Genomic DNA, 15,184 nt, shown 5'->3' with positions numbered 1-15,184 from the left:
TAGCAAGGCAGGAGAAAGGATAGGCAGGGCTGGCAGGCAGAGAGAATATCTAGAAGGAGGAATCTGGGAGAGGGGGATCTAAGATCTAGCAGCCAGAGGAAGAGGACAACTCCAGGGGGTAGCCACCCAGCTACACAGCAAGCCACAGAGTAAGAGTAAGATTTACAGAAGTTAGAAAAAAAAGGAAAAGCCCAACGGTAAAAGGTAGTCGAGATAATTTAAGTTAAGGAAAGCTGGCTAGAAATTAAGCCAAGCTAAGGCTAGACATTCATAATTAAAAATAAGCCTCTGTATATGATTTATTTGGGAGCTGGGTGGCAGGCCCCCCAAAAAAAGTAAAAAAACAATCAACAACAAAATCCCTGTCTTGCAATAAAGGGCTAATCTCTGCAACTAACAAAAATCAGAGTTAAATACAAATTAATGAGCACCCCACATAGAGCCAGGCAGACAGTAGGACTTCAATCTATGCCCCTTCTTTCCTCTTGATTTGACTCAGCAAATCCTGTCTGATCTGAACTCCAGTCTCTTCCCACGTATCCTAAGTTCCCACACTGAATGTATCTCCTTCCTCTTGAATGGCTCAGGTCCTCTGTAACTTTGTGTCTTTATGGTTATCCTCTCTTCCAGCTAGAGTACCTTCTCTCATGCCCTATGAGAAAACTGTGATTCTTCTAAAGAATCACCTCCTCTGGGTTTTCCTAGATATTTCCAGCAAAGTTAATCTCTTCTGCTAGACTGCCTCAACGGGTCTCTCTCTATCTAGAATAACATTCATCACCTTGAACTGCAATGAATCCATTTGTTAGCCTACTTCCTTGTAAGTAAAATTAATGATTAACATTTATTAAGTAATTTCTGTGTTCCAAAAACTATACTGGGCATCTAAGCCAGTGAGGCAGACATTATAATTCTCATCTTGGAGACAGAATGTGAGACAGGGTCTTGCTATGTAACTCTGGCTAGCCTAAAATAAACTACATAGACCAGGCTGGCCTCAGATTTGCAATGGTCCTCTTTCCTCAGCCTCCCATGTTCTGGGATTAGAGGTATGAGCTACAATGCCCTCCTGAAATAGTGTCTCATATAGCCCAGGCTTGCCTCCAACTTGTTTGCAGTTGAGGCTGGTCTTAAAGTCCTGATTCTTGCTGGGCGTTGGTGGCACACGCCTTTAATCCCAGCACTCGGGAGGCAGAGCCAGGCGGATCTCTGTGAGTTCGAGGCCAGCCTGGGCTACCAAATGAGCTCCAGGAAAGGCGCAAAGCTACACAGAGAAACCCTGTCTCGGAAAGTCCTGATTCTCCTACCTCTACCTCTCAGGTAGCAGGATTACAGGCATAGTTCTCAATTTACTGCAGAGAAAGCTAAGATTTGGGAAGTAAAAGACTGCTCTAGTGTGGTGATGCATACCTATAGCCCTGCCACTTGGGGGTATCACAACAGCAACCACAAAAAGGCAGAAAAATTAGCATAGGTGATATTGCACACCTGTAATCTATCACTCTTATCCAGCACTCAGAGGTGGAGGCTCCCAGGAGGATAGTAGTAGTACATAGCAAGTTCAAGTCCAGCCTGGGCTACATGAGATTTTTATTTCTCCAAACTCCTACAATTCTCCCATCTATAAGTAGTCTACATAACTAATGTAACCCCACTCTCTGAAGGACTTGCTTTATTTTTTTAATAATTTATTTTATCTTATGTGCATTGGTATTTTGCCTGCATGTATGTCTGAGTGAGGGTGTCAGAGCTTGGAGTTACAGACAGGTGTGAGCTGCCACGTGGGTGCTGGGAATTGAACCCATGTCCTCTGGAAGAGTAGCCAGTGCTCTTAACCACTGAGCCATCTCTCCAGCCCCAAGACTTGCTTCATTTTTCCTGGTTCTCTGAGACTGGGTCTCATGTGGCCCAGGCCAGCCTTGACCTCAAGTTCCTGATCCTCCCATTCCCCATCTCCTGAGTGTCGTGATTCCAGGCATACACCACCACACCCAGCAGAATACCCCACCTCTCCCAAATGCAATGAAATGGAAATGAGGTTGTGTATCTCCTGAGGTTATACAGCTTCCACCTGACTCTGGCTTGAACATTCACCCTTGGAAACCAGCCACCATGCTGTGTGGAAGCTCAGGCTCCCTGAGGAAGCTATGTGAAGGTGTTCTGACTGAAAACCTAGCTTGAAGCTCAGTAGAAAGCAAGCCTTACTGGGATGTCAGCCAGCCTCTGGTGAGCCCAGATCCCAGCTTTTATGCCATCCTAATAGAGGCCATAGAGACAGAGATGATCAGTTTGTGCTAAGGCCTACCTAGACAGCAGTTCACGAGCAAAATTAACCGCCATTACTTTGAATGACCAAATTTAGGGATGGGGAATGGAGAGATGGACGAGCAGTTAAGAGCACTCAGTGTGAGTCTGGACACATACCATTATTCCCAGCACTTAGGCAGATGCAAGGTAGATCTCCGTGAATTCAAGGCCAGCCTGATTTACACAGCAAGTTCCAGACCAGCCAGAGCTACATAGTGAAACCCTGTCCCCAAAAACAACAACAAAAAAATCACTTGGGTATGGTGATATTTTAACTGACCCTGGGTCAGAGCTATTAGAGCCATAGCAAGAGGTGGTGGTAGAAGAGCTAGGTAGATTCCCAGGGATACAGCCAGTATTGTACGCCTTAAGACAGGTCTTACAGCAGTGACATCATGTGGTCATACATATTTAAAGACAGACAAACAGGAAGAAGCTCTCTCTCGGGAAGTTAGGAGCACTGCAACTCTGAGCTCTGACACATTGGCTCTGTGTATTTTAATCGATTGACATCAACCGCAGTTGGGTTCCTAGCATCCAGGTCATATCATAACTGTATGTAACTCCAGCTCCAAGAGATCTGACACCCTCTTCTGGCCTCTTGAGGTACCTGCACTCATGTGCACATATTCACACAGAGACACATATATGTACATAATTAAAAATTAACAAGAGGTTCTGAGTTCAGTTCCCAGCATCCACAGGGTGGCTCACAAGCACCTGTAACTCCCATTCCAGAAGATCCAATGTTCCTCTTCTGACCTCCTTCAGGTCACTGCATGAACCTGATGCACATAAATACATTCAGGCAAAACACTCATATGCATGAAGTAAAAATAAATAAATTTTTAAAAATGTTTGTGGATGTGGGTGTGTGTGTACCTGGGAACCAAACTCAGGTTTTTCTGGGGATAGCCAGTGTTCATAATCTCTGAGCCACCTTTCTGGCCCAATTTTTTTTCCTAATTTTTAAAAAACAATAGTGGTGTATGCCTTTAATCCCAGTACTTAGGAGACAGAGCCAGGAGGATCTCTATGAGTTCGAGGCCAACCTGGTCTACAGAGTTGAGATCCAGGACAGGCACCAAAACTACCGAGAGAAACCCTGTCTTGAAAAAAAAAAAAAAAAAAACCAACAACAACAAAACAAAAACAAACAGTAATTGTGGGCCTGGGAGTTAGGAGCACTGACTGCTCTTCCAGAGGACCCAGGTTCAATTCCCAGCACCCACATGGCAGCTCACAACTGTCTGTAACTCCAGTTCCAGGAGATCTGGCAACTTCACACCAATGCACATAAAATAAAGTTAAATTTTTATTTAAAAAAAAAAAAACAGTAATTGTTGTTGGTTTTTGCTCTTTTGGGCTCTTTGCTCTTTTGGGGGGCCTGCCACCCAGCTCCCAAATAAATCACACATGGAGGCCTATTCTTAATTATGAATGTTTAGCCTTAGCTTGACTTGTTGCTAGCCAGCTTTTCTTAACTTTAAATTATTCCATCTACCTTTGGCCTCTGAACTTTCCCAGCTACACAACAAGCAACAGAGTAAGAAAGGAAGGTATAAAAAATAGAGAAAGGTAGGGCTGGAGAGATGGCTCAGAGGTTAAGAGCACTGACTGCTCTTCCAGAGGTCCTGAGTTCAATTCCCAGCAACCACATGGCTCACAGTCATCTATAATAAGATCTGGTGCCCTCTTCTGGCCTGCAGTCATACATGCTGTATACATAATAAATAAATAAATCTTTAAAAAAAATAGAGAAAGGTAAAAGTCCAGAGGCAAAAGACAGATAAGCTAATTTAAAGTTAAGAAAAGCTGGAGAAAAAAAAAAAAAAAGCCAAGCTAAAGCCGAGCATTCATAAGTAAGGATAAACCTCCATGTGTGATTTGTTTGGGAACTGGGTGGCGGCCACCCAAAAGAGTAAAAATTAACAACCACAAGTAATACACTCAGGGATGGTTCATCACAGGGCAATAGGTAGCTAAGTTAGTTTTCCATTTGTTTCCTGAAAGATTCAGGAGCTGTAGGCTAGCTCAAGAACTGAGATTGATCCAACTTTGTAAGGGTCTAGAAACATTTTATTTACTCTCTGTTCCATTCCCTGGAGGAGGTCTTCTTGATCCCTAAGTAAAAAGAAAGCATGGATTTGGAAACGTGTCTAAGTGGGTGGTAAGTTGCTGTACTGATCAAATAGTACTAGAAGCTACTCTGTAGGTGCTGGGGTTCTCATGTGTCTCAGGCAGGACTGCCTGAGCCTTGTCCTCGGCGTCACAGAAATCAGCAAGTCTATTCATTGAGAACATCTCAGATTGTCCTGCAAAACAGTTCTCAGGCATCCACATTGGAACATCTCTCTTTTCTCCTGTCTGGAGAATGGTCCTCCCCATTCAGTACCAAGGCCAAGGTTTTTTCCTCTATTGCTTAAAACATTATTTATACCCTGTCATTCTGTTCCTGCAGTGACTTCCTGGAGGGCCCTAAGATAGAAAGAGTTCTTTATCTCACCTTTCAAAGCCTTGCTTGCTGCCAGCCTCTCTGCTGCCCACTGGATTCCAGCCAGGCCACTTCCCAGTTCAGGGCCTCTGCAGATGCTCTTCCTGTCTCTTCCCATAGCTAGTTCCTTCTCACACTCTCTGTCTTACTCAGACAGGTTTTATCTAAAGTTGCTTCCCACCTCTTCTTCTCTTTCTCTCTGTCCTGCTTCCTGTGAACTCCTCACAATTCTTTTGTACCTGTGTTATCTGTGTCTTCATCATACTGGTAGTTCCAGGAAAGTGGATGTCTGTTCCTTTGCCTCCCTAGTGCCTGGCACGATGGACATCATATGTTTTGTGTTTGATAACTAGTGAGTGAGGGCTAGGGAGGTAACTCAGTTGGTAAAATGCTTGCCTTAGCATGCATGAAGACCTAGGTTTGATCCTCAGTGTCACATAAAACTGGTGTGGTGGCACACATCTGTTATTCCTAGTGTTTAAGGGGTAGAGTCAGGAGGATCTGCAGTTCAAGGTCATCCTTGGCTACTTGGTGAGTTCAAAGCTAGTCCAGGATATGTAAGACCCTATCAAAAAAAAAAAAAAAGTGAGAGGCTAGAGAAATGGTTCAGTGACTAAGAGAGCACCATACTGATCTTGCAGAGGACCCAAGTTGGATTCCTAACTTCTAGATCCGTCATATCATAACTGGATGTAACTCCAGCTCCAAGAGATCTGACGCCCTCTTCTGGCCTCTGCAAGGTACCTGCACTCATGTGCTTCTATTCACACAGAGACATATACATGTACATAATTAAAAACTACTAAAATAAATATTTCAATGAATGAATGGACACAATGGGGCTTGCCTTTAATCCTGGCACAGATCACTGTGAGTTTGAAGCCAGCCTGTTCTATGTACAGAGTTCCAGGCCAGCTAGAGCTGCATACTGAGACCCTGTCCTCCTCCCCCAACCCCTTCAAGAAAGAATAAATAGCTAGATGAGCTGCTGGTCTCCATCCTCTTCTCTCTCCTGACTTCCTCTTGTTCCCTCCCATCTGTCATTGAAGATGCTTTCTTTCTTCTGTCTTGGACCCTGATTATTTCCTCAAGTTGCCTCCCTTCCATCATTACCCCCATGTCCTTACCACACTTTCTTCAAAGTGTCTTCTGCTTTCTTTTAGCTACAGGACAGGACCCTTGCAGTCACCAGGAGCCTCGCTATCAGAGTTGATGTCTTTTCTCCAGAATTTGATTTTGCTGTAGAATCCTATACTGTTAGTCATCTACATTTTCTCTCTGAGACATTCTTTCATCCCTTGACCAGCACAGCGGTCAGTAGAAGCAGTTGCATGAACTTGAATGTCGATGTGAGAGAGACGGACTAGGTTTGAATCTAGACTCTGGTGACACACAATACATTGTTCCTTAACTTCACTCAAGTTTTGACACCCTCATCAGAAAAGAGAGAATAAAGTTAATTCTTCCTTTTGTTAACTTGCATTAAGTTTCTGTTGCTGGCATAAGACACCATTTCTCTGTTGGTAGAGTGCTTACCTAGCACACCTACATTCTTAGGCTCTATTCCCACCACCCCATAAACCAGGTGTGGTGGTACATGTTAATAATCTCAGCACTTAGGAGTTGGAGGAAGAAAAATCAGGAATTCAAGATCATTCTTGTCTATATATCAAGTTCAAGGCCAGTCTTGGATATAGGAGATCCTAACTCAAACAAACACACAAAAAACATATTTTTTAAAGGAGGGCTTTGAACCATAGAGCTCCCCCAAGACGCACATAGACTACTCTAACAAATCCCAATACTCGAGCATGAAAGCCCTCTTATGAGTCATTGGTTGGGGGAATCCAAAAGACTCTCAGAACATTCTAGGCTGTTGCTGTTGTCCTTAATTCCCTCCCAGAGGTTGAGAGTAAGTCCCTATGGCTGAAGATACCATGAACTTCAGACAAAGACCTGGAGGATCTGAGATGGATCTGATCTGAAAGCCTCCACCCTGAAACTATCTTTCATGGTACCAGAAGTTGCCAGGAAAGTTTCCAAGGGAGGGAAGCAACCAATAACCCTACCTAGTTATGACACCCATCAATTACAACAACCACCAGAGCTCTAAAGGTGTAATAGTAGTACTCATATCTTGGTGGTAAGCGACAGCCATCTTATTAGACTTGAGACCCACTCAACAAGAAAGAAAGAAGTCACTCCTGGAACCTCACCAAATACCCCGCATTCTAAATATTTATCCTTATGTCCACAGATAAGTACAGTCCTTACCCTCCACAAAGGAACTTCTTATTGCCTCAGAGACCATTACAGAAAGCCACAGCCGACCAAAATGTAGAGAACAAGTGTTAATATGGTGCCCAGCCCCAACTGATCCATCTGTAACACAACTCCTGCACCTAAGGTTTAGGGAACATCTCGGAAGCGAGGACAGAAACATTGTAAGAGTCGGAGAAATGATGTCTGCTGTGAGATTGAGGCTCCTAGAAATCCAGGGACGCTACACCCGTGAAGTTTCAACAACATGGCTGCCTAAACAAGACCTGAACAAGGATAACACTAACATGCTAACATGGAGGAGGGGGGATTTCACAGGGCCCCAACAAATAACTACAAGCAATGCTGAGAGTGGGAGAAACTATCTTCCCTAGAGAAGAGCCCCCCAAATGGTTACCCCAATACCAAGGAGTCAGCCCTGGAATCGTAAAGCTACAGATAACATGTTACATACAGACTGAGCAGGATGTATGTATAGATTTAGAAAATATGTACATCTATGTATGTATATGTCAAATATTGTCATATATATGACAAAGAAGAAGAGGTCATGAGTTTGAGAGAGAGCAAGGGTACATGGGAGGGGTCATTAGAGAGAGGAAAGTGGAAAATGATGTAATTATATTTTGGTTTTAAAAAAAAAGTTTAAAGGAAGGAGGGAGGGAGGAAACTGAAATTGGGCAGCCATACCTTGGGAAAGGCAATTCCAGGAACAGGAGTTGGTGGAGTGCCCCACAAAAGTCCTGCCCTTTGCTCGTCATGACTTGCCTGAAAATAGGATCCAGTTCTATGACTGTCCACTCCAAACTGTCAGAGCCTGGAAGTTCATTGATCCAGACAGAACTTGACATCCACCCTTAACAGAGCCGCTGAGGACAGGGACACAGACACTAAGTCCTAGAGGGGAGGAGCAGGGCATTTCTGAGCAAGGGACACTACATATACACCAGAATGACCCAAAGTGATGCAGATGAGAGTCCCATACCAGCAGGAAGGTGCCTTAGTTTTCTATTGCTGCGAAGAGACACCATGACCAAGGCAATTTACAAAATAAAGCATTTAATTGGAGGCTTGGTTATAGTTTCAGGAGGTGAGTCCATGATCGTCATGGTAGGAAGTACAGCAACAGGCAGGCAGGTATGGTACTGGGGCAGAGCTGAGAGCTTTACTTCCTTATCTGAAAGTTGGAGGCAGGGAGTGGAGACAAGGCCTGACTTGAAACCTCCAAGCCCACCTCCAGTGACACACCTTCTCCAACAAGGCCACACCTCCTAATCCTTCCCCCCTCACTTCCACCAACTAAGTGTCCTAGCATTCAAATATATGAGCCTATGAGTGTCCTTTTCATCCAAACCACCACAGATAGCCTTCACGTTTCTGATCATACCATGGGCTATTCGCTTTTTAGACCCATCATCTCCTAAAGGAGAGCTGTCCTGTCTTGGTTTATTTACTTGACTGATGGTTTGCTGTGCTGGGGATGAACCTAGAACCCCCACCACTGAGCTACACTCCCAGCCCCTGTCTCTAATTCTACATTTTGACCTTTTAAAATACTTATTTATTTATTTATTTTATTTGGTGTTTTTGAGACAGGGTTTCTTGGTGTAGCAGTTCTGGCTGTCCTGGAACTCACTTTATAGACCAGACTGGCCTTGAATTCACCCAGATCTGCCTACCTCTGCCTCCTGAGTGCTGGTATTAAAGGGGTGCACCACCACTGCCAGCTTTTTATTGACCTTTCTTTTGCTAAGTTTCATTCAGTACAGAGAAATGACTTTCTTCCCTGGGTTTGTAGCACTTCTGTAAAATGTACCATACTGCTTCCTCTTCTACAAAACAAGATCTCAGCCTGCTGTGGTGGCATATGCCTGTAATCCCAGCATTTGGGAGGTGGAGGCAGGGGCATTTATTGGTCACCCTCAGCTATATAGTGGGTTTGAAAACAGTGTTGGCTACATAAAATCCTGCCACCAAAAAATAAAACCAAACACTGGGCCTGGTGGTGAACTTGGGAGCCAGAGACATCGAGACCTCTGTGAGTTTGAGGCCAGACTGGTCTACAAAAATAAAGATGACTTTTATACTAACTTTCTTTCTTTTTGTTACCTTTTACCCACTGTTTGTTTTGCCTGGGGGGACCACCCTGCCTCATCTCACTATTTTCATGTAATTAACTGTTTTCATGTGGTCAACATTTGTGTCTTGGTAGCATGCACACCACACACACACACACATACACACACACACATTAAAAAACAAAACAAAGTGGCCAGCATCCCTCAGGAATGACACCAGAGGTTTTCTTTTGTCCTATATACACAAACAGGTGCACACATCTGCACCTGAACACAGGAACATGCACACACAGACACAGATCCTATGCTCCTGGTCATAGATGATGAAGTCCAAGGTGAACATCAGTGTTAACTGGTTTAATCAGATTCTCTCCACCAGCAGTGTGGAACTTGAAACTGAGACAAAGAGCCTGAGAGCCCTTAGGCTGAGTACCATTAATGTCAGCACGTCAGAGAAGGCTGTCCATCAACCACATCTGTTAGCGTCCCTGGAGACGCCTTACTCCTGCTCTTCCTAGGCTGTGCTCAGAGATCCTTTGGAGACCAATGGCTCTCTTGGCTGCTGTCCAACACGAACTATCCTTTTCCCTTTAAGGCAGCCAATGTCCTTTCTCTTACAGCCACGAGCCACACAACAACCTTTCAGTCAGTGATGGATCGCATGCACTCCAGTGGTCCCCTAAGAGTCTTACCTTCTGGTGATGCCCGAGGCTCTTGGTTTGTGTAAGTTCTCTATGTGATGTTTGCACAACGTGAAAATTGCCTGCAGACTTCAGCAATGCATGGTTGTACTTTCAACCAAAAAAACTGATGCAATGGTGCTAAAGACATTTTTAGGTGTGGTGACCTGAAAACCAGACAAAATGCTACTTCTGCACTCCAGCAATGCTGAAATGCTACCTGTGTTTAGAACAGCAATTCAAATGACCCTTCCTCCTTCAGATTTTCTGTGTTCCCGCTGAGGGCCAAAGCAGCATTGAGCATTGTCTTCATCCTTTGTGGTATAGCAGTTCTTACTGGCTTTTGGAGCTGTTTTGAACATCTGCCTCTACCACTAATTGCAAACCCTTTCAAATCAGGGACAGAAGTTTGTTGTTGTTGTAGATGCTGGCTCTTAGCACAGAGCCACAAACATTATTTAGAAAGAGCACTTGCTTCCAGTATCTTCTCCCTTTCTGTTGATATCACTGACTCAGTTTCTCTTTTTCCTTTTTTAGACAACTCTCCTTCACCATATTTTCTCTTTTTTTCTTATTTTCTCCTCCTCCTCCTTGTTCTCCTCCTTTTCTGTCAGTCTTACATTCCCTTGTCCCTTTGTGTGTGTGTGTGTTGTTGTGTTGTTGTCATTGTTTTTTGTTGTTGCTGCTTTTTTGTTTAGTTTTTTTAAGACAGAGTCTCTCTATGTTACCTTGACTATGCTGTAACTCTCTATGTAGACCAGACTGGCCTTGAACTCACAGAGATCCATCTGCTTCTGCCTCCAGAATGCTGCGTTGAGATAAGGTTTCATGGAGCTTGGGTTGGCTTCAAATTTCATGTAGTCAAGAACGACCTTGAACTCTTAATCTTCCTTCCAAGTGCTGGGATTACAGATGATCCTCCCTCCCGTGTGTGTGTGTGTGTGTGTGTGTGTGTGTGTGTGTGTGTGTCAGGGTGGGTTGCTTTTTATCATACTGAACTGGCATTGAATGCAGGGTCTTCCTTACTCATTCAAGACAACACAGTATACCCCAATATTTTATTTTAGTTTTTCTTTAAGAATGGTTCTCACCGGGCGGTGGTGGCACACGCCTTTAATCCCAGCACTCGGGAGGCAGAGGCAGGCGGATCTCTGTGAGTTCGAGGCCAGCCTGGTCTCCAAAGCGAGTTCCAGGCAAATACATAGAGAAACCCTGTCTCGAAAAAAAAAAAAAAAAAAAAAAAAAAAAAAAAAGAATGGTTCTCAGCTGGGTGGCACATGCCTTTGATCCCAGCACTTGGGAGGCTGAGGCAGAATCTCTGAGTTCGAGGCCAGCCTGGTCTACAAAGCAAGTTCCAGGACAGCCAGGGCTACACAGAGAAACACTCTCTCGAAAGAGAGAAAAGAGAAAAAGAAAAAAAGAGAGAGAGGTTCTCATTAAGTTGTTTAGTCTGGCCTTGAACATCTTATGTTGCCCAGGCAAGGATCTAACTTGAGATCCTCCTGCCTCAGTCTGCAGAGTGCTGAGATTACAACCATGTGCCACCACACCTAGGTCCTTCAGGCTTCGATCCATGTTTCAGGTTGGGAGGAAGGGGATCTAGAAGTCATGACAAGCTCACTATTTCTTCAGAAGCATGGAAAACCCAAAGGGGCCAGCAAGCATCCTGTCTAACACTCTAGCTAAAAGGATCCGGAAAGCAGACCCCTCCCTGGGGATTCTCAGTTGCTAGGTCAGCAGCTAGACCACTGGTCACTTACACCACCACATAGGAAGCATGTGTTTTATTTACATATAGTGCATTGTAACACAGGAAAGAATACAAGAAAGCTATATTTCTGGTTTTTTTTTAATCAGAACCTGGTATATTATTATCAGTCACATCTGGACTTATTTGAGGGAAGCGTTTTACCCTAGAGATTTATTTACTTATTCATTTTATTTTATTTCATTTTAATTTTTATGCATATGGGTGTTTTGCCTGCAGGTATGTATGTATGTGTATCACGTGCATCCCTGGTGCCCTCAGAGGCCAGAAAAGGGCATCAGATCCCCTGAAACTGGAGTCACAAATGTCTATGAGCTGCCATACAAGTGCTGGGAATTGAACCCAGGTTCTCTGAAACAGCAACAAGTTATTGGTTTTTATTATGTAAAGTGTGTGTGTGTGTGTTTGGGTATGGGCACATGTATACAAGCACAAGTGCCCTAGGAGTTCAGAGGCCCCACTGCAGCTAAAGTCAGAGGTAGACATGAGTCACCCAACATAGGTGCTAGGAACCAAACCCAAGTCAGTACGCTCTCCTAACTACTGAGCCGGTCTGCAGTCTGGGAGTTTTCTATTCCGGAAATCCCTTTGGGTATATTTTCAACTTTAGTGTTTTGTCTGTTTCCAGATGTGAGCGTTTACAACACTTGCAAGACAAAGAACTTGCAGTTCATCTACCCACTCAGTGTTTACTAACATGAAGTTCTAAGGGATGTCTGAGTTGATTACCATGACTAAGATGGAGCTGGGGAAGAGGTCGGAAGTTGGTTTCAGAAAAGGCTGGAGAAATGGTTCAGTGGTTAAGCATGCTTGCTGCTCTTGCAGATAACCTGGGTTCAATTCCCAGCACCTACACAGCAGCTCACAACCATCTATAACTCCAGTTCCAGGGAATCTGACATCCTCTTCTAGCCTCTGGGGGCTAAAACTCTTTTTTTCCCCTCCAAGATAGGGTTTCTCTATGTAGCCTTGGCTATTCTGGAACTTGCTCTGTAGACCAGGCTGGCCTTGAACTCAGAGATCCACCTGCCTCTGACTCCCCAGTGCTGGGATTAAAAGTGTGTGCCACCACTGCTCGGCTGTGCATATAAGCTCTTAAAAGTTTACCCACATACACAGTATTAAAAAACAACAACAACAAAAAACAACTCTTTTAAAAGGAGGTTGATATAAAAGGAAAGATGAGGTTGTGTCAGAGTGTAATTCAGTGGCAGAGCACTCGCCTAGCATTATGTGAGGTTCTGGGTTCCACTCCCAGTGCTACCAAAGGGAAAAAAAAAAAAAGGAGGGAAGTAAGTAAGCAGTGCGTTATGGCGCATGCCTTTAATCCCAGCACTCAGGAGGCAGAGACAGGCAGATCTGAGTTAGAGGTCACCATGGTCTACAGAGCTAGTTCCAGGACAGCCAAGGCTATACAGAGAAACTGTCTGGAAGAAAGAGAGAAAAGGGGAAGGAGGGAGGGGGAGAAAGAAAGAGGAAGGAGGAAGGAATGGAGATGCCATCCCAGAGATGGTGAATATCCCAAGCAGAGACCCACAGCCCTGAAAGTGGTTCATCTCTGGCCAGCAGACTCCTCATTATGTTGAGAAGCAGCAAAAATGGAGGCAGGGGCCAGACTTTTAGGGAGTATTATTAGCTGTGGCTAGGAGTTTAACTCACTAGCCTCACAGGTGTGTGTGTGTGTGTGTGTGTGTGTGTGTGTGTGTGTGTGCGCACGCGCGCGCTGGTACATGCACACATACAATAAGACTGTCCCAAAAACAAACAAAGAAAAAGTAAATGAAAATAAAAAAACTGGGCTGGAAAAATAACAGTAAGTGCTTGCTTTTTAAGCACAAGGCTCTGAGTTCTCAGTACTCACATAAAAATGCCTGACATAGTGGCATCCATTTGAAATCCTAACCCTGGGAGGCAGTGGGTTCTAGCCTAGCTTGATTGGTGAGCTCCAGACCAGTGAGAGACCCTGTCTCAGGATGGGTAGGATTTCTGAGGATAATACCAGAGGTTTCCTCCAACTCACATGAGCATGCACAAGCATTGAAAAAAGAAAAGGACTTGGAAGGTGTCATAGGGAGACCTAGCAACTCAATTTGAGACTTCAAAGGGATTTCGTAGGTCCACGATGACAATTTCCCTCTCCATTGTCTCAGTGTAACCATTGGAATTAATGCCTGTGAGGACAGCAACTTCATAACTGGTTGGTGAAGTTACCAAGTAAGTATGGACCTCAGAGTACCATCAATTCCTACTAGTAGGCAGTAGGATGTTTAATCTAATGCCTATAGCCAGCCTCCCCATCTCACTGTGGTGAAAAGGAGTCTTTCTGGTTCTGGAAGTGCTCTGGGACACTGGGGGGTAAAGGAGGGATGCCATAGGGTGTCATGGGGTGGCTAGTCAGAGAATCAGCGGTGCTCTTCACAAAGGGAATGGCCAGAATGGAAGTGGGCGAGAGTGGTACCATCCAGTGACTAGCATAAAGAGAGGGGCTGATGGGAGACAAATGAAAAGCGGGTGGGTGAGCAAATTGAGAAGGCTGGGTGTCTCAGGGGACAGCCAATCGTACCTGGACTCCTGGCATCATTCCCTGGTTCATAGCTGCTCGTGTTCTTCCCAGAGAAAGTGAGAGCTTTGGTTTATCCCTCCTGGCAGACGGGAACATTAATGGCCTGGAGGCTCTGAATTTTCACTGCCAGTGTCCACTTCTTTTGGTGGGAAGCCAACCCTTTATGTAAGACTTAGACCTCTAGGCCCATGGAATCTGCTGCTGGAGGCAGACACAGAGGAATGTGTGCACACGAGGACTCGGAGCCTGTTGGAGCTAGTAGCAGGAGGATGGGGTATTGCCCCAGAAATGGCATTTCTTTCATAAGGGACATCTTCCCTGAGATTCTGAGACAGGCAGAGCCCAAGATGACAAAAGCCATTGTTTCAGGAAGTTCATAACCTGTGGGTAGGGTTATGCTTGCTCAGACAGCAAAAGAGAGGCTAGCTCGGGTTGCTGGAGAATGTAAAATGCTGGTGGGTACAGCTGGTACATAGGTGCGCCCCTGTTCTTCCTTTGACGTGCAGTCCTCTGAAGCAGGCTCTCCTTCCCCACCATCCTCCAGGCCTATGACTGGGGTTGGGGAATATCTGGAGGATAAAGGCCCTGGCCACTGGGAAGTAGATCCAGACAGGACCCAGATCACAGACTGGAACCCTTCAACAGCTGGTAGAGCCAGATACTGTTGCTACCTGCCTGCTGTGTGACCTTAAATGGGTCACTGTTTCTTCTACTCTGAAAGGGGGAATGCTGTGGGATGGTCTGTATGTCAAATGGCTCTGATTGGTCAATAAATAAAACACTGATTGGCCAGTGGCTAGGCAGGAAGTATAGGCGGGACTAACAGAGAGGAGAAAAGAAAGAACAGGAAGGCAGGAGACACTGCCAGCTGCCACCATGATAAGAAGCATGTGAAGACACTGGTAAGCCACGAGCCACGTGGTAAGGTATAGATTTGTGGAAATGGATTAATTTAAGCTATAAGAACAGTTAGCAAGAAGCCTGCCACGACCATACAGTTTGTATGCAGTATAA

Source organism: Peromyscus leucopus, chromosome 8b, assembly GCF_004664715.2.
Source record: "Peromyscus leucopus breed LL Stock chromosome 8b, UCI_PerLeu_2.1, whole genome shotgun sequence".
NCBI lineage: Eukaryota > Metazoa > Chordata > Mammalia > Rodentia > Cricetidae > Peromyscus > Peromyscus leucopus.
Note: the sequence above shows the minus strand (reverse complement) of the source record.